At 43.9% G+C, this 23,446-nt stretch overlaps 1 protein-coding gene across 1 annotated transcript in view; it reads left to right on the forward strand.

Annotated features, from left to right (window-relative positions):
- The first annotated feature begins 10,231 nt into the window (after positions 1 to 10,231).
- The window catches only part of SPTLC2 (serine palmitoyltransferase long chain base subunit 2), a 138,184-nt gene continuing 124,969 nt past the window's right edge, over positions 10,232 to 23,446 (forward strand). Inside the window, exon 1 of the mRNA XM_053283134.1 lies at positions 10,232 to 10,366. The gene's annotated coding sequence lies outside the window, so the exon portion shown is untranslated. The remainder of the gene's footprint in view (positions 10,367 to 23,446) is intronic.

The raw sequence follows: 23,446 nt of genomic DNA on the forward strand, positions 1-23,446 counted from the left end.
CAGGATTGGTCTAGAACTGAACTGAGTCACATTCAGTCCAAACTGATTTGGATGCAATCTAATTGAATAGAGTAGAAATGGGCTCAATTCAAGTTGGAAAAACTTTGGTCTCAGACCACTCACACACTCCTACACCAGATCAGGCAGCATGGAAGGAGGCAGATGGGCAGACTCCTAGCAGTGAGGGAGCAGCAACTTGTGGTGGTTTCACTTTTATAAAAGACTGTATCAGCTTTATTATTGATTTATTATTCCCTAGCAAATGTGGGAATTGGGCTGTTGCAAAGCGCAAGCGTGCGCGCGCACACACACACGCACACACACACAGAGGCATGAAACCAAGGATCCCTCCACAGTGCCAAACTGACACCCAAATCACAAACATTGTGCTTCACACAACCCTAGTACCCACAAGCCTTGATAAGCAGAAGCATCTGAGCCATACTTCACACTCTGGTTCAGTACCTTCCCTAAGGAGGAATTTCTGGTGTTTTCCTTATTTTAAGAAGTAGAGGGCAAACTATATATCTTACACAGAACTTAAAAGGCTGTGATCGTGAACAAGCTAAGGAACAGTTTAGAGTAACTTAATTCAAAGAGGAAACAATCCATAAATAACCTGGGAGGCCAATTTGACTCCTTCCCAAAGTGTAGTACTGTCCAAACCCAGATCAGGCAAGGCAGACTTGGAGGCCTGAGCTCTAATGGATTGTTAAACCAGTGAATTGCTGGCTACAACTGAAGATCTTTATGTCTTGGAAGGGCCCAGCCCCTTCCAGGTAGGGATGTGCTTTGCTTTCAGAACCAGGGGCTTGGTATTGCCCCTGCTTCTGAGACCCAGGGTCAATGGAAGGGGTTCTAGAGAAGGGGCCAGAACCCCTCTGGTCCTTAGTTCTTCAGGACTCCTTTTCAGGAAACGGCTGACCCCAACTCTGACCATTCTGGGATGGGGACTCAGCCTGGGATGAACAGTACATCTCCCGGTCCCTCCAGTACATCTTCCGGTCTTTTTTTAGCATCTGCTGTGGCAACTGTGATGTGTAATCTAGCATCCTTCACGGACTTCCTTTTGAGGATGAAACTGATATTCAGTTGCACCTCTGGCAATGTCCCTTGTCATTCTTCCAAATAAATACTAATTAATGGGAAGGGGCACAGCACACAATTTCTCTAGTATTTTCTCTGCTATCTATGTAGATCTGTGCCAGATCGATGTAGCAGAAGAGGTGATCATGAGAGCAGATGTGATTCTGCTAGTCTGCAAAATTCGCTTTCTTCTAGTCTGAATCACCTAGATTTGTCTGCACGCAGTATAATCATAGTCCTATTATACGCGTTTTTTGAAATTAAGGGACACTGTCTTGACTAACTCCCAGCCACCCATTTTATAGTGTTTGTGCCAGTTTGAACACCATGCAGTGTTAGTTTGGATACTGCTCAAAAGTATTACTAAAAACCTCTCTGTTTACAATTCCTTTATTATTTATTTATTTATTTATTTTAGTGTTGAATTTATATACCACCTTTCATTAAAAACAATCTCAAGGCAGTTTACAAAAGTTAAAATAATATAACAAAATGACAATTAAAATACTAAGCTAAAAATATAAAAACAAACCAAATTTAAAATCTATAAAATACAAGCATAAAAACTTTACATGGGTAAAAACACACAGAAGCAGCAATAAAAACAATCATGTAAAAGCCTGGATAAAAAGCCAAGATTTAAAAAGTTTTCTAAAAATTGTAATGAAGTCCGAGGAGCGAATGGCAACTGGGAGAGCATTCCAAAGTCTGGGGGCAGCAACAGAGAAGGCCCTGTCCCGAGTGCACGACAGTTGAGCCTCCCTCATTGTCAGCACCTGGAGCAAAGCACTCTCAGATGACCTCATCAAGCGGGCAGCAACCCTTGGGAGCAGGCAGTCCCTCAGGTACCCCGGACCCAAACCGTTAAGGGCTTTAAAGGTCAAAACCAGCACCTTGAATTGGACCCAGAAACAAACTGGCAGCCAGTACAACTCTTTCAGAATGGTTGTGATGTGCTCCCATCGAGCAGCTCCGGATAAAACCCTAGCTGCCGCATTTTGCACTAGCTGCAGTTTCTGGATATTCTTCAAGGGCAGCTCCATGTAAAGCGTGTTACAGTAATCCAGCCGTGACGTGACTAAGGCATAGGTAACCGTGGCCAGATCTGCCTTCTTGAGAAAGGGATGCGGCTGGCGCACTAGCCGAAGCCATGCAAAGGCACCCCTGGCCACCACCTCCACCTGAGCTTCCAAAAGTAGAGCCGGGTCCAGTAGTAGCCCCAAGCTGTGTACTTGCTCCCTCAAGGGGAGTGCAACCTCATCCAGAACCAGTAAAATCTCCTCATCCCGATTGGCTCTCCTACTGACCAACAGTACCTCCATCTTGTCCAGATTCAATTTCAGTTTATTAGCCCACATCCAACCCATCACGGCCTCCAGCCCCCGATTCAGGACATCCACTGCCTTCCTAGACGAGGAGAGATAGCGCTGAGTGTCATCCGCATATTGCTGACAACTCAGTCCAAGTCCCCGGATGACCTCTCCCAGCGGTTTCATGTAGATGTTAAACAGCATGGGGGACAAGACCGAACCCTGCGGGACCCCACAGGCCAGTGGCCATGGAGCCCAGCAGTAGTCCCCCAGCACCACCTTCTGGATCCCCTCCCCTCAAAAAAGTACCGGAACCACTGCAATGCAGTACCTCCGACTCCCATACTCAAGAGGCGGCCCAGAAGGATACCATGGTTGATGGTATCGAACGCTGCCGAGAGGTCCAGCAGAACCAACAGGGATGCACTCTCCCTGACTAGTTCCCGGCGTAGGTCATCCACTAGAATGACCAAAGCAGTCTCAGTCCCATACCCAGGGCGGAAGCCAGATTGAAAAGGGTCCAGATAATCTGGATCATCCAAGACCCTCTTCAGCTGGGACGCCACCACACACTCTATCAACTTGCCCAAAAAGGGCAGGTTAGAGACCGGTCTATAGTTGTCCAGGTTGGAGGGATCAAGGGAGGGCTTTTTAAATAATGCTCTTACCACCGCCTCCTTGAGGCGCGGTGGCATCCTGCCCTCCCTTAATGAAGCATTAATAGTCGCCTCCAACCAACCACCTGTACCCTCCCTGGCAGCTTTTATTAGCCATTAAGGGCAAGGGTCAAGAGCACATGATGTCGCCTGCACACTGCCCAGGATCTTTATTAATCCTTTCTGTGCTTCCAGCAGTTTGTTTCAAAGGCTAAATGCCTTTCATCTCTCTCTCTCTCTCTCTCTCTCTCTCTCTCTCTCTCTCTCTGTGTGTGTTGAACAAGGGAGAGAAAACAGAAGTTGCAGGCCACACTGCCTGGGATGGAGGAGTGACCTCATTTGTAGCTAGGCAGACTGGAAAGGAGTCTTTGTCTTTTAGATTGTGAGCCCTTTGGGGACACAAAAGAGCCATTTTATTTATTTATATCTATGTAAACTACTCTGGGAATTTTTGTTGAAAAGTATATAAATATTCATAGTATTTGTATGCGGGGAAGAACGTTTCGCTCGTGCAACAACATTTTATGCCATCTTTCATTTTTTCTGCTCTCTCCAGGGTGAATTTATTTAGATCAAGTTTCATGTGAAGTAAATACTACTTAACATATTTCTTCAACAATGGTGCCAATCTTACCAACAACACATTAATTTACAACATAAATTAGCATGTATGTATGTATTTGTTTATTTCGACCCAAGGCCAGCATAGGGGTGTATTTTCTGTAAATATTTTAGATAATTTAATTTTTACTTATTTAGGAAATAGTATACAATACCTGGTTTTTTTAATATAACTGATACCTTTACTCATTACCTGTGTCAAGCTGCCCTGCATCTTCTTGTTGTACTGCTTATACTTGACACATTTGCCTTTTTACCTAGGGAAAGCATTTCTTCAAAATATAGTTCTAGATAAGGTGTCTCCTACGCCCAAATGCTATGACAGTTTTTTGGGGCAATAAAGGAAGCCATGTACTGTGTACGTTCCTTTTTCTTCCACTGTTTTTCTGCTTCACCTCTTTTCCTATATTGTGTGTCTGTTCTAACTTCTCAGACTTGATTCAGTCCCATCTCAAAACAACCACTCTGTTATCCAGCATGTGTCTTTGCACATGAAAAACAGACTTAGAAACTGAGAGCCCAGAAATTTTCAAAAGCAAGAGCTGGTAGCTGCTGGGCCGCCTAGCACCATTTTCATGAGATGAAACAGAAATGAATGTCCATGTTTGTTTCATTAGTAGGTAACGCAATGTGTGTGATAGAGAGTCATTGATTCATTTTTAGGAAACTGAAAATGTTGGTGTAGCATGTTTATGATATTTAATTTTATTCATGTTGTTTTTCACATGAGAACTGGAAATTTAGTATTTTATTTACTTTTTTTTAAATCACATTTAAAATTTAAAAATCATTTATTTTTATCCACACTGGCTTCCCCCAATGCACCTCAAAAATATGTTCGCAAAGGTCCCCCAGCCCTCAGGGACATATATTTGGGGTTTATTGGAAGGGAGGATTGCCAAAATTTGTCCCCCCTCATTGCATGTGTGAAACATTGTTCCTCTTATGCATCATTAGTCCGGATCCTGCTCAATTTTAAGTTTCGAGACATGCAAATATTGCAAGTGTCTGAAACAAGCTTGTGAGGGGTGTTAATTTGATTCCCTGGGGGAGAAGGGAGAGGTGGTGGTTTAACAATCACTACTTCATAATGTAATTGGATAGGAAAGAGGTAATTATGCTTGGGCTATGGAGAGGGGAGGGGATTGATGTTCTCTGTTTACAAAGGAGGTTAGAGTTATAGGGTCAGAGTCCATATTCTCCTTCTTATCAGGATCATTGCTGAAAGAGTAGCTGATAAGGTGATGCCTTGCCAGCAGCAGGGCAAGACAAAGCAGGCTGGGACAGAATTCAGGCACTTTCATTGGAGGACAAGGAAAGGAAGCAGGATCCACACAGATACAAGTCAACAAAACAAGTTGTTTACTTTGGTGATGGTATGCACACCAATTCTGCTTTGTTAAATAAACCTAAATAAAAATAAACCTTTACTCCATGTGGCATGTGAACAAGCTCAGAGTGTGACTTGCCTGAGATGGTCCAGTGACCTTTGACTTAGTGGGGATATAAACCTACCTTTTCCTAACAAGTTCCTAATGGAACTTAACATTTTCCATTACATCATACTGTGCCCCAGAATGAATGGTAATGGAAAGGCGGGTTTCTAGAGAAGTGAGGCCCTGGGAAATAACTTAGATCCTAAGGTCAAGGGATATTATAGTGGTGTTGCTTAGAAAGGTAAGACAGTGGGCCTGGGAGAGGCTGTAGCCAGAGTGCTGAGTTTCATATATTAACTGCTAAGAATGAACCATATCTTTGCTTTAATATCGCTTGTCTTGGATCATTTTCTATCTGAAAATTAATGATGTGGCCTGTCACATTCTTGACCAGATTTGTTTAAAAAAACCATGTGAAAACACAGGTCATTGCTGCATTCTACTGTTTCTGTTATCACTGTAGCACTGTTTCTGTTTCTGTTAATTTCCAGAACACACAAGAATAGTTTTTACATTTCTGCATATCGAAGGAATATCGACAGACTTGGAATCTGAAAGTTCAGATGTGTGCTGTTTTACAATGACCAGAAATACATTCTGACTTGGGGCGGGTTAGGGTAGGAATTCTTCTCTTGGATGAAAGAAAAAACTTATGGTGAAGTATGCTTTGAGGCAAGATTGATGTAATTAATGTAATAACCAGGACTGATAAATCCAACATGATCTGTCAGTCCAACTTATTACATTAATTTATATTTATACTAGAAAAATAATTCCACTGAAGGCTTTCTGATTTGTATTCTTGCACCTAATTATTATACATGCATTCCTTCCACCCTTCTGTAGCCAAATCCATCTAGAAGGGTTGCCATATGCTTTCTGCTTCAAATGCAAAAACAAACAAAACAAAACAAAACCCTTCCAGCCCATTAACCCTCTGTATGCTAAATTTCCAGGAAATAACTGATGACTAATTAGCCCACTAATATGTGTGTGTGTGTGTGTGTGTGTGTGTGTGTGTGTGCATGTGTGTGTGTGGCGGGGGACAGAAAATAAAGAATGATGACAACCTGGACCTGTGTTATGAGAAGGAATCCTTGTGAAATCAGTTTGATGGCCAGGTTGCTTGTCTCTGCAGATACAAGATTAGCCATGTGGGACTTTGTCTACATAGAAACTGGACACAATTAGAGTAATATTCACTGTTGTTAATGCAGTTTGGGGTAATTGAACAAGTTGATTTTGACAGGTTGATGGTGCTAAAATACAATTATAGTGGACCTTTCCATGCATAACAGTTAAACGTGGAAAACTGTTTAATAAAATGTTGTGATTGGGCTCACAAGGGATTTAACTACACAAACTGTAATTTAGCTGGGTTAAAAATTTAACCATTTAATTTTTATATCTGAATTTGTGTGTATATTTCTAAGTGTTTCCCCATCAATTGGAAACACTGATGGTCCTTGAAGTAACCTGGCTTCAGGACCATGTTTGAGCCATGATGGACAATGAGTTGAGCTAACAGATGGTAGTCTGAATATAGTCTATATAGTCTGGAGAACCAGCATGGCTTCTGCAAGGGCAAGTCTTGCCTCACTAACCTTTTGGAGTTCTTTGAGAGTGTCAACATAGAATACTTGGACTTCCAAAATTTTTGATAAAGTTCCCCACCAAAGGCTCTTGAGTAAACTTAGCAGTCATGGAATAAGGGGACAGGTTCCTGAGTGGATCAGTAACTGGTTGAAGGACAGGAAACAGAGAGTAGGAATAAATGGACAGTTTTCACAGTGGAGGTAGGTAGGAAGTGGGGTCCCCCAGGGATCTGTACTGAGACCAGTACTCTTTAACTTGTTCATAAACGATCTAGAAGTTGGGGTGACCAGCAAAGTGGCCAAATTTGCAGATGACACTAAACTATTTAGGATAGTGAAATCCACAACGGATTATGAGGAACTCCAATAAGATCTCTCCAAACAATAAGATCTCTCCCTCTCTCACAGCACTAGAACCAGGGGTCACCCCATGAAACTGAAGGTTGGGAAATTTAGGACCAACAAGCGGAAGTACTTTTTCACACAGCGCATAATTAATCTATGGAATTCCTTGCCATGGGATGTGGTGATGGCCACCAGCTTGGATGGCTTTAAAAGGGGTTTAGACAGATTCGTGGTGGACAGGTCTATCAATGGCTACAAGTCTGATGGCTGTGAGCCATCTCCAGCCTCAGAGGCACGATACTTCTCAATATCAGTTGCAGGGGAACAACAATAAAAGAGAGGGCATGCACCAGATGCCTCTGGGGAGCCCACAGGCAAGAGGTCTCCCCAGAGGCATCTGGTGGGCCACTATGTGAAACCGGATGCTGGACTAGATGGGCCTTGTGCCTGATCCAGCAGGGCTGTTCTTATGTTCTTATATCGTCACTGACTGTGTTTTTGACATTTATATACTGCTTTTCAGGTGAACCTTCCAAAGCGGTTTACATAAAAGCTTCAATAAGGAACTATATATCAGGCAACATGTTTACATATTTATACACTGAGCCCTTTAGACTTTGTCGCTTCCTTCTCCTTCCCTTCTTAAGCAGCTCTGTGGTGGAAGTTGGGGAGGGAGGGGCCACCCCAGCTGGTACATCTTTAAGCTGCAACTACTGAAATTCATCCCAACTTCAATGAGGGACACATTCCACACACTAACTGAGATCTGACACATTGAGATGGATACAAGCAATTTTATCCTTGAATTGTTTTGTAAACAAGTCACAATGGGCTACTAAGGTTTCCATAAGATTACCCAGGAGTCCTATTTGAAGTAGACCCCATACTGTTTGAAATAGTTTTTAAGGTGATACTGCAAAGAAACAATATCAGACAATACTGTCTTTTGCCACCAGGGGCGTATCTAGAGTAGGGCAGGCAGGGCACGTGCCCTGGGCAACACTTGAAGGGGGTGCCATTTTTTTAAATTTAAAAATTTAAAAAATGCCTGTCAAAAACAAAATGGCCACCGTGCATGCTCAAATGGCCTATGTGAGGCCCTAGGCCATGCCAGGCCTCACAGAGGCCATTTGAACATATGCGGTGGCCATTTTGTTTTCAGCGGCCATTTTTAAAAAAAAAATTGACAAAATGGCCACTGCACATGCTCAAATGGTCCCTGTGAGGCCCTAGAGGCCAGTGGGGGGGAGGGGGAACCTTTGCAGACACACACACCCCAGATGGACTTTAGGAAGCCCCCAAAGGGGCTACAGGTTAAACAAAAATAAAAAAAATTAATATAATATAAGTCACTGTACACATATTTAGTTTGGCACTATGTACAGAGAATCAGGGCTTGTGAATACTGAGCTAAGGGCTTATGAGCTAGGATTGTATTCATTTGCTCTTACTTTGCTTCTTGTGATAAGTGAGTTAAATGTGATGTCTTAATAATATGGCTATTAATGGTGAGTTTGTCTTTGAATCAGTGTGAAATCCTTAGTATTAAGGCCCACTGGGGGTTTCTTGCTCTCTTTCTCTCATTTTAACTGTCTTTCTGAAATACTAGAATATATTCCAAGTAGTGACATAGTTTACTCTGCATATCCTTTTTTAAAACTTATGTAATAGTGATGCTACAATGCATAGTAGAGAATTAGACAGGCACTTCTGTTTAGTTTCCCAAGTACACCTCCACATAGTATTTGGGTACTTCATGAGCCCCAGCATACTGAAATTTGTAGTTTTCCAGCATTTTTTGGTCTGGCTACGTCCACTGCTAAATAGTTTTGAGATATTAAAAGATTAACGAGCTTGACTTGTATTTTTCAGCTGATATTATGGTAAAGTTATCTGAAAGATGGGTGTCAGATGTTTGGACAGGGGGCGCAATTTCAGTGCTTGCCATAGGTGCTATTTTCCCTAGATACGCCTCTGGCCACCACAAATACCATGGAGTAATATTAAACTGCCAACCATTCCACCTGGGTCTGCTGAAGAAGCTGCAAATAGCTCCCTGAGTTCTGTCACCTTCTAGGGGAGCCAGAGTCTTCCTGGCCATGTTAATAGCCAGCCATTTTACCTGAGGCTGGTGGAGAGGGCGGCTAACTCTTGTTTGTTAATGTAAGATTAATACTTATATTTTTCTTCATTTTAAGACACTTCGAGAGCTTATTCAGCTGAAAAGCAACTAAAGTATTAAAACTAGCTGATCCGGTGCAGACCATCTGCACCCCTAGTTCTTCCTGTCATACCCCCCTCCCTTCAGCCACAGACCATTCTCTGTCCTCCCCCCCACCGCCTTTGCGCTTGTCTTTCCTATTCCTCTGACCACCAGTGGCGGTTTTCCTCGCCGGCTGGCATGGCCGGCGCTTTCCTTCCCTGCTGGCATGGCCGGCGCTTTCCTTCCCTGCTGGCTAGGCTAGGCTGCGGGAGCTTTCCCTCCCTGCCCGCCGACGGCGCTTTCCCTCCCCACCGGCTGGCCACTGCTGCCATTTTCTCTCTGTCGCCCAGGCAACTGCTTGCGAACTCTTGCAAGAGCTACCACGCATGGGATTAGCGACGGGTATATTTAGGACAATTATATAGATAGACTCTAAAATGAGTTCTATCTTTTGTTCAGTCAGACTCTGCTTGGTTGTCCCAACTGCTTCATCATCCACTTCCCTCATACTGTATATTATGATATAATATACATAGAGAGCCAGTGTGGTGTATTGGTTAGAGTGCTGGACTAGGACCGGGGAGACCTGAGTTCAAATCCCCATTCAGCCATGAAACTAGCTGGGTGACTCTGGGCCAGTCACTTCTCTCAACCTAACCTACTTCACAGGGTTGTTGTGAGGAGAAAATTAAGTTTGTAGTACTCCGTTTTGGGCTCCTTGGAGGAAGAGCATGATATAAATGTTGTTATTAATAATAATAATAATAATATATATATATATAGATAGATAGATATATAGATATAGATATAGATATAGTTTTTGTTGTTTGTGTTACACACACCGCTCTGTTACTCTTAAGATAATTAACAGGAGTTAACATTATTATTCAGCAGGATGCAGTTTGTCTTCTCCTGGCTCTGATCCAGGCTTACAGTTAGAGAAGTCCAGTCTGAGGTGCATGTAGACAAGGGTCAACAGGGCCAAAGGCAGCAAATGTGGTCAAGACAGGCGGAGGTCAACTGCTGGACTGAGTGATGAGGATTAGAACAGCCTGAGGCAGAAGATCTAAGAAGGAACAAGTTGGAGTTGAGCACTGAGTAAGATCAGGACGAGGTAAGTCTCTGCTGTTGCTCTGTCAAGTAGCATTGCATAGATGAAAGAACCAAAAAACTGTTCTATGGAGCCCATTGATTCCCCAGATTGCCTGGGTTAAAGAACTGAAGTACTGGTTTCAGCCAGTATGGGTTGCTGGCACTGCACTGCAGCAGATTGCAAACTGATAAATCCCTCTGCTGTGATGTGACAAGAAATAAGGTGCCTGAGCCCGTGCAGCCACAGTCTTTGGTTCAAGGCACCTGACACCTTACACAGCCATGTATGTTGCTTAGGTCAATTATATATTCCACAAGTCAAACATGGCTTTGACAGGAATAACTGTCATTCCAACCAACCATCAGGAGGCTTTTCAGAAAGCAGGCTTTACTGTGGGTTTGCTGCAAGTTTGTGTCAGAAGGGATACTCCAATACAAAATGGCAATTTTTTTACCCCAGACATAAATTGGGCTAAGTTCCAATACGGAGGGGAAATCCCAAATCATGTGTGAAGTGCTCTCTGAAATATTGCATGGACTTTGGGCTAAATCTGGTCAATATGCAAACGCACACCCACCCTCCCAAAGTAAAGCCGCCGCCTGAAAAAGCTCCATGAGTTGAAGATCTTAATTATTTTAATATTCTCACAAGAACTGGCTGTGAGATATAATAACCTGCCACCATCTCCTTTTCCAGTTATTGCTTGTTTATTCTCAAGTATCCTTTTTATTCTTGGAATTCCAGGAGAGAATTTTGTACTCCAGAGTACCTCTCCTGTCGACTCAGAAGATAGGACTAAGCTATCTGTTTTGTTTTTTATGGCTGCGGGTGTGAAAAGGGTTATCCCTTACTATAGTTTGTTAGAGGAGAGCTGGTTTTGTAGTAAATTTCTGGTCATGAATTGTCCCCTTTGCTAAGCAGGATTCACCCTGATTTACCTTTGAATGGGAGACTACATGTGTGAGCACTGTAAGATATTTCCCTTAGGGCGGGGATGTCAAACTGTGGCCCTTCTGCAGATGTTGGCCTACAACTCCCATCATCCCTGGCTATTGGCCACTGTGGCTGGGGATTATGAGAGTTGTAGTCCAAAAACAGCTGGAGGGCCACAGTTTGACATCCCTGCCTTAGGGGATGAGGCCGCTCTGGGAAGAGCATCTGCATGGTTGAAAGCAGAAGGTTCCAGGATCCTTCCCTGGCATCTCCAAGATAGGGCTGAGAGAGACTCCTGCCTGCAACCCTGGAGGCACTGCCAGTCAGTGAAGACAATATTGAGCTAGATAGACCAATAGTCTTACTTTGTATAAGGCAGCTTCTTATGTTCCTTTGTTTACCACCCTCATATGATGATGATGGCAAAGCCTTTCCATTTCAAAAAATAATAATTGTACGACTCATGGTGTTCTTTAGTAGTGCATCCATTTAAAACATTTTATGTGATTAAGAAGCTAAGAGCAGCCCTGCGGGATCAGACCAAGGCATGATCTAGTTCAGTATCCAAGACTGGTCAGTCAGTTGCCTCTGGAAAACTCATAGGCAGAACAAGAAGGCAACAGCCCTGCCCTGCTGTTTGCCCCCAGCAGTTCTTGTTCAGAGATGGATAGCCTATGAACATGGAGGTGCTGCTTAGATAGGAATGTTATTACAAATGCTTAATGGTCGCTAATAAACATATTCATGGAGGACAGATTTAAATCTAGTGACCTACTGTACATGTGGCCATAAGTTCCATAAGTTATTTCTGTGTTGTGGGAAATAATGCTTCCTGTCTGTTCTGACTAAAGTACCAATCAAAGCCATTGGGTGACCCTGGACTCTAGTGTTATGAGAGTATGTCTTCTCTCTTATCTTGTTCTTTGTGTGCATGATTTCATAATCCTCTATTATATCCCCTGCTTAGTTGTATTTTTCTTAATGAAAAGGATGCAGTTTCTTTAGCTTTCCCTTGTAGGGGAGATGTCCCATCTCTATTTCTGTACCTTTTCTACCTCTAGGGTATCCTTTAGGGATGTGCGAAACGTTTCGGGTACAGAACGATCTGTACCCGAAATTGCCCAATTCAGGTGATTTGTTGCAGAAACAAATCATCCTCTTGCCCTCCCGAAATGTTTTGGAACCAAAATGAATCACCCCCGTTTTGGCTCCAAATTATTTGTAGTTTCAGCCCTCCATTTTGTGGTCGATAAAGTGCTTCTTCTTCCTCCTTCATTTTGAGTTCTGACGTCTACTTGAATTTCCCGCCTTTTTGCCTCCCATTGACTTCAGTGCAAAAAGGTCTGATCTGACGTCTACCTGAATTTCGGGTCCCAGGGCCAAAAGAGTGGGGTGGTAGTTTGCAGAGGAATTGTGCAAAGGGCTGATTTTGAATTGTTGAAGTTTGTGTCTTTGGGGCAGATTTGGGGCATTTGGGATTTTGGAGGTTTCGGCAGCCCCATAATTGCACTTTGGGAGTGCTGGGGTGGCCAAGAGCAAGTAGTGGTGTAGTGCACATAGCGTGCTAACCACCCTTCTAACCCATGGGGTACAGGGTTCTGTTGTTTCTGAGGTGTTCTGAGCGTAGATTCTTTGGTAGCAAATGAGATTTTCAGTACAAACCATGGGGCTGCTGAAACCTTCCTGATTCCCTATGGAGAAAAACCATAGGGTGCATAAACTTCATAAAATGCATAAACTTCAACAAATCACCAAAAATCAGCCCTCTGCCCAAATCCTTTGAAAAAATTCCTTTGGTAAAATTCTGGTAGCTTCCTTGCCCCCCCGGGCACTACCACCAACTCCACACTGCTCTAGGCCACCCCTTTCCCCCCAACATGAAGCGATACACCTCCATTATACCTTATAGGGGAAAACCTTAAAGACGCATAAACTTCAACAATTCACCAAAAATCAGCCCTTTGCCCAATCCCTCTGCAATTTGGGTGGTAGCCTCCACCCATTAGGCACTACCACCCCACCCTTCCACCCCAGATCCCACTTTATGCCCCAAATCTGCCCCAAAGACTCTAAAACTTTAACAATTCACCAAAAATCAGCCCTTTGCCCAATCGCCTCTGCAATTTGGGTGGTAGCCTCCACCCATTAGGTACTACCACCCCACCCCACTCTTTTGGCCCTGGGACCCATTTTCTTGATCCGAATCGATTCGGATTCGGATTAATTCGGATCCAAATCGAATCTGGGGTGATTTGGATGTGTCAGATTCCGACCCAAAAATGAATTGGGGGTGTTTCAATTTGGATCTGAATTGAAACACCGAAAATCCAAATTGCACACCCCTAGTATCATGTTTAGGACACAGACCACAACTAATACCCATTATTGTGGCTGTGCTATAGGTTTACATAAAGTAATTGTATTAATAATTGGGAAAGTGACTAAAAAGAGCCAGCGTGGTGTAGTGGTTAGAGTGCTGGACTAGGACCGGGGAGACCCGAGTTCAAATCCCCATTCAGCCATGATACTAGCTGGGTGATTTAACTGGCTGTTTTGTGGCCCTCCTCGCCCCCACCACTGCCATTTTTTCTTTCCCCTCAACTCTTGCTGGGCCCAGGAACTCTCGCAATGTGTCACGAGAGTCCTGCCGCCAAATCCAGGACATGCACCGGCTAAGCGAATTATATATATAGATAATAATAATACAAAATACAAGACAAGACAATTTAAAAACTTTTTTAAAAGTCAGTTTTAAAAATAAAATTTTAAAATCAAAATTTAAAAGGCCTGAGTGAACAAAAAGGTCATTACCTGGCATCTAAAAGAACAAAGTAATGAAGCCAGGTGAACCTGACTGGAGAGGCTATTCCATAAATGGGGTGCAACCAACAAAAAGGCCCTCTCCCTAGTAGCCACTCACCTCACCTTGTTGGCAGGAGGGAGGGAAGCCAACATATTCTAGGGGATATGTTGGCATTCCTGCATATCCCAGAGGGCAGGGAGGGGTACGAGGCAGATCCCAGAGGGCAGGGAGGGGGACCTCGCAGACAGGTTCTACCTTCTCCTCTGGTGAGCCACTGCCGCCCCATACCACCCCATCACGGTGCTGTCATTCCACAACGGGGCAGCATGGGGCAGCGGTGGCTCACTGGAGAAGCAGGTAGGACCTGTCTGCCTCCTTTTAAAGGTACCCTCACCTTGCTCCGAAATGTTTTGGCTGCAGGAGGCTGAAACAATTTGAGCACATCCCTAGTTGGCAGGGGCACTTGGAGCAGGGCCTCCAAAGAAGATCTTAAGATTGGAGTTGGGTCATATGGGGCAAGACACACTCTCAGGTACTAGGGATGTGCACGGAACCAGTTCGGAGGCCCTTTATGGGTCTCCAAACCGATTCGAATGGCATCCATTTCCTCTGGTTCGGCAGGAGTGCAGCGTCAAGGGGGGGGGATGCACTTACCACCCCACCACTGCGTTTTCCCTGCCGGTGCTCAGTTCCTTAAACATTCCCCAGGGTGGCAGCATACTTCCCTGCCTCCCCCTTTGCTACATTTATCGAAGGTACCCAGAAGTAGCATATGTGCCTGCGCATAATGTGATCAAAACATCCAGTCCTAGTTAATAATCTTGCAGCCTTATTTTGTACCAGCTGCAGTTTCTGGATCATTTTCAAAGGCAGCCCCACATACAATTCATTGCAGTAATCTAAGCAAGAGGTTACCAGAGCATGAGTAACTATGGTCAACCTATCTCTATCCAAGTAAGGCTGCAGTTGGCATCAGCCAAAGCTGATAAAATGTGCTCCGAGTCACAGAGGCCACTTGAGCCTCTAGCGACAGTGCTGAATTGATAAGCACCCTCAGACTGCGAACCTGGTCCTTCAGAGGGAATTCAGCCACATCTAGAACAGGCTGAATATCATTCACCCGGGCAGAGCAACCACTGACCAACAGTACTTCTGTCTTGTCTGGACTGAGTCTCAGCTTTTTCACCCTCATGCAGTTCATTACTGCATCCAGGCACTGATTCAGGACAATCACTGCCTCACCTGCGTCTGATGAAACCTCAGACCAAATCTATGAATGACCTCTCCAGCGGTTTCATGTAGATGTTAAGGACATAAGAACAACCCTGCTGGATCAGGCCCAAGGCCAATCTAGTCCAACATCATGTCTCCCCACAATATTTTTTTCTAAATTAAAAAGCCCCAGGTGTTGTAGTCTTGCCTCATAAGGAAGGTGCTTTAGGCCCCTGATTATCTTGGTTGCCCTCTTCTGCACCTTTTCCAGTTCTACAATTCTTCATGTTTTTAATTCAGGGGTATATATTTATCAGTATGTAACACACTGCAGTGGATTGTAGTTCTGTTTGAGTTGCATATTAAATTCATAGTAAGACTCAGAAAAGTGAAAAAGGCAAATGTTATGTCTGACTGTATAACTTACTAAAATAGGCATCCGAAGAATCTTATAACATGTCTAAGCAAAATTCAGAGCTAGGGGTGTGCAAACAGGTTTGATATCAAACTGGTTTGGTATGAAGGTGAACCACCCCCAGTTCAGGTCGACCCCAGACCAAACAAACGAGAACACATACACACACCCAGTTCAGAGGTTCATCGAACATTTTTTAAAAACAATTTTTTTGTTTGCTTGAAGCTTAATCCAAGCAAGATGGAGGTGCTCATTGTGGGGGCTCAGAATATGAGGAGTGAATTAGATCTTCCTGTGCTGGATTGGGTTACACTTCCCCGGAAGGAGCAGGTGCACAGGTTGGGAGTACTCCTGGATCCAGACCTCACCCTGGTATCTCAGGTGGAGGCCATGGCCAGGAATGATTTCTATCAGCTCCGGCTGATTTGACAGCTGTGCCCATTCCTTGAAGAGGATGACCTCAAAACAGTGCTGCATCAGCTGGTAACCTCTCGTCTTGACTATTATACCACCCTGAGACCTTGGGTTAGGGCGGTATAAAAATGTGCTAAATAAATTATTATTATTATTATTATTATTATTATTATTATTATTATTATTATTATTATTAAATAAAAATAAAATAATAATAAATATTGCAATGAGCTCTATGTGGGGCTGCCTTTGTACGTAATCCAGAAACTTCAGTTAGTTCAAAATGCAGCAGCCAGATTGGTCTCTGAGGCAACCCGGAGAGACCAAATTATGCCTGTTTTGAAACAGTTACATTGGCTGCCGATATGTTTCCAGGCAAAATACCAAGTGCTGGTTATTACCTTTAAAGCCCTGAAAGGCTTAGGTCCAAGTTATCTTAGAGAGCGCCTTCTTCTGCATGATCCCCACCGCACGTTAAGGACATCTGAGGAGGTCAGTCTCCAGTTACCACTGGTATGTCTGGTGGCAACTCAGAGGCAGGCCTTCTCTGTAGCTGCTCCTGGGCTGTGCAATGCACTCCCAGCAGAAATCCGCAATTAGAATTCTTTACTGGCCTTCCAGGGTTTTTGGCCTGGCCTTCCAAGGTTTTTAAATAATTGTAATTGGTTTTAATGTTGTAACCTGTTTTTCAGGGTTTTTTTATGGTTGTGATTGCTTAATTACTGTTTAATGATGTTTTAAATGTTAATTGTTTTATACTGTTATGTGTGTGTGTGTGTGTGTGTGTGTGTGTATAAATTGTTAATTGATTTTAATGGTTTTATTTTCATTGTAAGCCGCCCTGAGCCATTTTGGAAGGGCGGTATAAAAATCAAATAAATAAATAAATAAATAAATAAATAGGTGCCACTCAGGATTAAATCCAAGGTTGCCTTCTCTCTGGTTGGTTCCATGACCAAGTATTCTAGGGCACATTCAGCTTATCTAGAAATTTGATCTCTTTGTCATTACCTGACTGAATTCACCCTGTCTATGCATGGGTAATTGAAGTCACCCATTATTACTGCCCTGCCTCTCCTTTATGTCTCTCTGATTTCCTTCTCAACTCCCAGTCACTGTCAATGTTTTGATCCAGAGTGCGATAGCGTGTCCCCAGTAGCACATTTCCTTTCAGGCCTTCTATTGTGACCTGGAGGGTTTCTGTGGAGGACTCCGGTCCTCCTGGGTTTTCTAGCTTGTTAGATTCTATCCCTTCTTTAAAATACAGCATTACTCCACCTCCAAGGCACTCCTCCTTGTCCTTTCTATAGAGTTTATATCCGGGGATAACAGTGTCCCACGGGTTCTCACTGTTCCACCATGATTCTCTTATGCCTACTATATCTATTTCTGCGTTAGCAACCAAGCACTCCAGCTCGCCCATCTTGGCTCAGAGGCTTCTGGCATTGGCATCTAAGTACCTATATGCTGAGTCTCTTACCAAGTGTATGCTATCTTTCTTTTGCCTCTTAGATCTCTTTGACCAGCTAGCACAGCCTGCCTTCTGTCTGCTCTTTATGTGGTTCTACTCTGTCCCCTTCTGTTTTATCTGAATCCTTTACACTCTCACACCTTAAGGAATGCCATTTGCCAAACTGTATACTTCCCAGCTCCTGTCAGCTATTCCCCAGGTATAATTTTAAAAGTTGCATGCGACTTTTTGTATTTTAAGCACCAGCAGTCTGGTTCCATCGTGGTTCAAGTGCAGCCAGTCCCTTTTGTACAGGCTTTGCTTGCCCCAAAATGTATCCCAGTGCCTAACAAATCTAAACTCCTCTTCCCGGCACCAACATTTGTTCCACTTATTAAGACCCCTCAGCTCTGCCTGTCTCGATGAACCTGCGCATAGAACAGGTAGCATTTCTGAGAATGCTACCTTGGGGCAGTAGCAGAGCAGGACTGCTGGTGGCCTGTGTGTGGCTGCTGCGGCCCCGCTAACCCTGCCCCCGTGCCTGACATCAGATGCAGGGGCGTGGTCTGGCTGAACAGAGCCTTGAGGCTCCATTCAGCCCAGAGAGGGGAGAGTTGCTGGCCCTGCGTTCGCAGCCAGGAGCAGCTCTTCCCTGCCTTTGCAGGGAAGAGCCGCTCCTGGCTGGCGCTGCGAACACAGCACCAGCCTTTGTTTAGCTCCCGAAGAGGCTGCGCAGCCCCCGCTTGAGAGTGAAACTAGCCTCCCTGCATCTGACATCAGACGCGGGGGGCGTGTCGGGGCCGTTCTCGCAGCCCCTAATTGGTCAGCGGCCCGGGTTCTTTGAACTCATTGGCCCAAGGGTGGCTCCGCCCCTGCCTTGGGGGTCCTCTATTTCAGTATGCTACCAATCAGCCTAAATTTGGCTTCCAGGACCTCCCAACTACATTTCCCCACATTGCTGGAGGGTGGAGCTTAGTGTCTGACGCCAGATGCAGGAGGCAGGGCTAGGGGGTCATGACAGCAGGCTGGACCTGGGCCACCACTAGCCTCCCTCCGCCCCTGTATGGCCCATCAAAATTGGGAATAAATAGAAGTGTGGTTTTATAGAAAGTGACAATGAAGGCAGATAGTGTAGAAGAGGACAGTCTGTGCACATGCTGTGAGTGGCAGGAAGGAGAGGATGCAAAATGTGGGATGGAAGCAGCCACCCCGGGGTACTTTGGGTACCATTAAAAGCAGCAGCAGAAAAGATAAACAGATCCGACCTATGAGATGTTCAAACAGCATTGGGAAAAACAGGAGTTATATAAGAATTCAGAAATGCTAGTATGCATCTCCCTTTGTTTTCATCGTAGCTTGTGCGGAGAACTTTGACTGTGCTGGGTTACATTCCATGTTAATTAGTGGGAGGGATTCATATTAATTCATGGGCAGGAGCCATTTGTATTTTCTGCCCCAGGCACCAAAATATTTTGGACCAGTCATGCAAAAAGCGGAGGAGGAAATATGTGGAAGAAACCTGAAGGACAGAACACACTGCTTCAGTCTGGCCACAATCCAGTGCAATTTACATACACATATACGTAATTTAATATGCAGTGCAATTTATGTACCCATTCCAAAGTCTGAAGTCACTTCAGACAGATAATGGCTTAAACGTTGCCATGCAGTTCCTTGAACACAAGGCAGATTCCAGCCAAGAACACAAATGATTGCCCCTTGGGTTAAGCAGGGATATCCTAAGGTCTGTCCTGACTTTTTAAAAAGGTGAGAGAGGAAGACAGTGCACTGGGGGAAGAGCTCACTTACCATGCAGAGGTGCTGCCTTCAGATCAATTCTCAGATTCCATACCTGTTAATGTGTAGTTACTGTCAGGCACCCTGTGCATGTCCCGCATACCCCCTAGTAAGTGTGGACAGGATTGCAAACTTAGTTAATTGTAGTCAGTCTTAAGGTATATGAATGACAGAGGAGTATCTAGGGAAAATAGCACCTATGGCAAGCACTGAAATTGCGCCCCCCATCCAAACATCTGACACCCATCTTTCAGATAACTTTACTATAATATCAGCTCAAAAATACAAGTCAAGCTCGTTAATCTTTTAATATCTCAAAAACTATTTAGCAGTGGACGTAGCTAGACCAAAAAATGCTGAAAAACTACAAATTTCAGTATGCTGGGGCTCATGAAGTACCCAAATACTATGTGGAGGTGTACTTGGGAAACTAAACAGAAGTGCCTGTCTAATTCTCTACTATGCATTGTAGCATCACTATTACACAAGTTTTAAAAATAAATGGAGAATTTTGACTTTCCCCAGATACTCTGAAAATAATTAAAGGATATGCAGAGTAAACTGTGTCACTGCTTGGAATATATTCCAGTATTTCAGAAAGACAGTTAAAATGAGAGAAAGAGAGCAAGAAACTTCCAGTGGGCCTTAATACTAAGGATTTCACACTGATTCAAAGACAAACTCACCATTAATAGCCATATTATTAAGACATCACATTTAACTCACTTATCACAAGAAGCAAAGTAAGAGCAAATGAATACAATTCTAGCTCATAAGCTTCAGCTCAGTATTCACAAGCCCTGATTCTCTGTACATAGTGCCAAACTGAATATGTGTACAGTGACATTTTTTTTAAAAAAAATTACCTGTAGCCGCTTCTGGGGGCTTCCTAAAGGCCTTGGGGAGTGGTCTGCAAAGGTTCCCCCTCCCCCTGCTGGCCTCTAGGGCCTCGCAGGGACCATTTGAGCATGTGCGGTGGCCATTTTTAAAATATTTTTTTAAAATGGCCGCTGAAAACTAAATGGCTGCCGCGCATGCTCAAATGCCCTCTGCGAGGCCTGGCATGGCCTAGGGCCTCACAGAGGCCATTTGAGCATGCACAGTGGCCATTTTGTTTTCAGCAGCCTTTTTTTAAAAAAAAATAATTTTAGAAAAATTGCGCCCCCCTTCAAGTGGCACCCAGGGCACGTGCCCTGTCTGCCCTACCCTAGATACGCCCCTGATGAACGACGATATTCAGAAATCTGCCCTGGATGTATTGCAAGCTCATTTATGTTATTATCTCCCAAGACTTCATTTTCAATGGCAGGCACTTTGTTCAAACACGAAGCATAACTATTGTCCTAAAAAATGACCCACCAACATTATGATAGGCAAGAATATGGAAACATTTGAGTTAAACAGAATGCCTCATCTGCATATATCTATGATTAGTAATATCTAATATCTCTGGTTTTTGCTACCTTTTTGCCAAGGGACCTCACATTCTTAAACAATCTCGTTCCCTACATACTGTTAGAAGCCTGAACCAAACCCTTATACACTTATTTGTAGGCCTGGATTAAACATTTCATTATCAATTTGTTGTATAAAATATATAGTAATTTAATTGTGTGAGCTATAAGACACCTGGAAGGTCTTTCCTTTGAATACTGAAACATCCCCTGTAGATGCAGGATGATATCTGCTCAGAGCCTGGGAGAAAAGTATACAGATTTTCAGAGCCAGAGTGGTGCAGTGGTTAGAGAGCTGGACTAGGACCAGGATACTTGTTGGGTGACTCTGGGCCAGTCACTTCTTTCTCAGCCTAACCTACTTCACAGGGTTGTTGTGAAAGAGAAACTTAAGTATGTAGTACACAGCTCTGGGCTCTTTGGAGGAAGAGCGGGATATAAATGTAAAAATAATAATAATAATAATAATATTATACAGATGTGCTCACTCAAAGCATACCTGCCATGACACAAAGGCACCACATCAGCAGGGACATCACCAGATCCAGATCCTGCATTTGTGCTTGCTGCCTCCTCCTCCTCCCAAGTAGGGTTTCAAAAGGGAGGCTCCAGCCTACAATATGGGCACTGCATTTCTGGTTCTAGATTTTGGTACAAGTCTATTTCTGCCTCTGCTCCTGAAGTCCTAGGGATGATGGTAGGATCCATCCAAAGCTGGAATTGAGGTGGAGGTCCACTCAGAGGCCTTTGGGTCCCCCAGTTTTGCAGCCTTCCTGTGTGGAGCTTCTAAGATAGCAGCCTTAGGCTGTCCTTCAGGTGGCATTCTTCCTCCCAGACTCTGTTAGAGCCAGCAGTGGCATCATGGAGCTTCCTCCTCTGAGGAGGTCTCTGTTTGAGGGCTGAAGCCCTGGAGGGTCCTGACATCAGCTTTCCCTTTCCTCCAATAGGGACCTCTCTGATAGGGACCTCAAGCCATGATCATCTGCCCAAGGGATCTTCTAGCCCCCAGATTTACCAAGTAGAGGCATCACTCCCCAATAAAGGCACCAGAGTGACCCCAGAAATAGCAGCAGAGACCTTTTGGGTGAGAAATCTGAATCAACCCATCAGCTGGCTGAGGCAGTTGCTCTCTTATAGGTCCCCTTTGGAAAACTGGTGCTGCATAAATCCCTGAAGAGTATGTAAGGATTTTCATCTGGGCTTTCCTGGATCAGCTTTCTACTAATCCTGGGAACTAGCTTTTCATCTACATTACCCTAGAGGGATAGCTCTCGTTGTCACTGCTTCCTGTCCCTTGTGGTTGTACTGCTGCCCACTGCTACCTGAGGTCATTTTCCAGTGCCACAGGAAAATAGGCCACTTGGATGACTACAAGCACATAGCATTGTTTGTTTAATTTGTGAACATTTTATTTTATTGTAAATTTTCTTTTGTATTGACTTATAAGGATGCTGGCATTGCGTGTAAATAATAGCAGTAAGTACCCTTAGGGCCCTTGACCACAAATTTCTGGCTGCAGTCCTGGGGTAATGTCCCATGCTAAAAGCCACAACTATCACCTACCCAATGGAATTGTGAGTCAGAACTCTCTGCCTCCTCCTTTAAAAGTAATTACAGCTTTCTAGAAGTTTCTCATGTGTCCAAGAGTACATTACTAGAGTATGCATTACTAACAATTGTCTCTTCATAAAGCAGATTGTAAGAGAGAAAGAGTTCTCAATAACCAGGCAACTCAGATTTCAAGGAATACAATATTATTTATCTATCTATCTGTCTAAAATATTTGTACCCTGCCCCTCCAGTACACAACTGCTTAAAGTTGTGCTTTAAGCACAACTGCTTAAAGCATTATTTATTAATGCTTAAATAAATGGCACAATTATTACCAATTGTAATAAATGGTATTACAACACCAATACAACAGATGCAATATAGAATAAAAATTAATAAAAGTTAAAAAGTTAAAATAGCAGGCTAAAAACAAGTTAAAAAGTTACCATTTTTTAAAAGGTTCAAATTAAACCTTGTAAATAAAAAGTTAAAAACTAAGATAAGCAGCAGATAAAAGATTTAAAAGCCTCTCTGAAAAAGGTGTGTCTTCAGTTGTTTCTTAGACACACTATATGCTGGGTGGTCAATGGGATAATGACATGACCATCTGGCTCCTGCTTGCACCGGGCAGACACATTATACTGGGTTCGAGCCACAGAGGCCAGTGGCAAAGGGCAGGTGGAGGTCAACAAATGGGTGGTGGTGGGGGGGAGGGAACGGTGGGGGGCAGCCTGCCAAAAAACTTGGACTTCTGCCAGCATTGCTGTGCCACTGTCAGAGACCAAGGGTGCCCTAACATAAGAACAGCCCTCTTGGATCAGGCCCAAGGCCTATCTAGTCCAGCATCCTGTTTCACACAGTGGCCCACCAGATGCCTCTGAGAAGCCCACAGGCAAGAGCAGAAGACATGCCCTTTCTCTTGCTGTTGCTCCCCTGCAACGGGTATTAAGAGTTGAACTGGTAGTATTGAACTGGTAATTCCCACCCAGTCCTCTAGATTTGTCCTTCTGTTTTGATTTTCTCGGGCTTTCCCCCTTATTAGGAAAGGCTCGCCCACCCTCCCAGCCATTGG

This window comes from Hemicordylus capensis, chromosome 1 (genome assembly GCF_027244095.1).
Source record: "Hemicordylus capensis ecotype Gifberg chromosome 1, rHemCap1.1.pri, whole genome shotgun sequence".
NCBI lineage: Eukaryota > Metazoa > Chordata > Lepidosauria > Squamata > Cordylidae > Hemicordylus > Hemicordylus capensis.